At 68.0% G+C, this 1,530-nt stretch overlaps 1 non-coding gene across 1 annotated transcript; it reads right to left on the bottom strand.

Annotated features, from left to right (window-relative positions):
- Positions 1 to 1,301: 1,301 nt before the first annotated feature.
- LOC148023614 (5S ribosomal RNA) lies at positions 1,302 to 1,420 on the bottom strand. Its single transcript, XR_015694109.1, has one exon. It is a non-coding gene; the product is annotated as a 5S ribosomal RNA (ribosomal RNA).
- Between the last annotated feature and the right edge of the window lie 110 nt (positions 1,421 to 1,530).

The raw sequence follows: 1,530 nt of genomic DNA, 5'->3' as shown, positions 1-1,530 counted from the left end.
CCCCCCGCACCCCACCTCGAAAAACCCCGCTCCCTCCACAGCACCCCGCCACGCCTCCGAAAACCCCGCTCGACCCACCCCACCCCGCGTCACCCGCCACGACACGGCGCACCCCCCCACAACGCCCCCCCCGCACCCACCTCAAAAAACCCCGCTCCCTCCACGCCTCCGAAAACCCCGCTCGACCCACCCCACCCCGCGTCACCCCCCCCACGACACGGCGCACCCCCGCACCCCACCTCGAAAAACCCCGCTCCCTCCACAGCACCCCGCCACGCCTCCGAAAACCCCGCTCGACCCACCCCACCCCGCGTCACCCCCCACGACACGGCGCACCCCCCCACCCCACCGCACCCCCCCACGACGCCCCCCCCGCACCCCACCTCGAAAAACCCCGCTCCCTCCACGCCTCCGAAAACCCCGCTCGACCCACCCCACCCCGCGTCACCCCCCCACGACGCCCCCGCGCACCCCACCTCGGAAAACCCGCTGCATCCACACCACCCCACCCCACCTCGAAAAACCCGCTGCATCCACACCACCCCACCCCGCGTCACGGCACACCCCACCGCACCCCCCCTCGACGCGGCGCATCCCCCCCGCACCCCACCTCGAAAAACCCCGCTCCATCCACACGACCCCACCACGCCTCCAAAAACCCCGCTCGACCCAGCCCACCCCGCGTCACCCCCCCACGACACGGCGCACCCTCCACCCCACCGCACCCCCCGACGACGCGGCGTATCCCCCGCGCACCCCACCTCCAAAAACCCCGCTCGACCCACGGCACGTCACCTCACCCCCCCACGACATGGCACACCCTCCCTCCTAAGAAATCGCGCTCCGGAATGACACGGCACACACACCCCACTGCACACGACCCCCTCCCGCGACACGGAACCTTCCACCCCCCGACGGACCTCCTCAAGAAACCCCCCCACGACATGGCACCCCCCCGCGACATGGCACACCCTCCCTCCTCAGAAATCCCCGCTCCAACAACCCGCCCGCGCAACATGGCACGCCCTCCCTCCTCGGAAAAACCCCGCTCCACCGAACCCCCCCACAACATGGCACACCCTCCGCTCCCAAAATACCTCGCATCTTGAGGAGGGGGTATCACGTGAGAGCGAGGCAGAGGGAGGGGCCAGGCACGACGTACGCAAAGACAATCGCGACGAGGAGAGGAGGCGCCGCGTCATGGCAAGGCGAGGGGGTTTCCTACCACGATGTCGGCGTTGGAGAGTCGAGACGTGATCCGAGGGGATTTCCATGCCACGGTCTCGAAACAAGCATGCAAAAGGGTGCAGCACCAAGACTTCCCGGGAGGTCACCCATCCCAGTACTGTTCTGGCCCAAGCGCGCTTAACTGCGGAGTTCTGATGGGATCCGGTGTATTAGCGCTGGTGTGACCGCACCACGAACACAAAGGAATTCCAAAGAGCTCTTGTATACTCGGAAAGTGGCACGAGAGAGCTCAAGAGCGAGGCATGGCGGCATGCCATGCCGCTCATGCCACGGAGGACGCGA

Source organism: Lygodium microphyllum, chromosome 16 (assembly GCF_053477565.2).
Source record: "Lygodium microphyllum isolate KBCC chromosome 16, Lygodium_microphyllum_v1.1.10, whole genome shotgun sequence".
NCBI classification, from domain to species: Eukaryota; Viridiplantae; Streptophyta; class Polypodiopsida; order Schizaeales; family Lygodiaceae; genus Lygodium; species Lygodium microphyllum.
This window is presented reverse-complemented; position numbering and strand designations above follow the sequence as displayed.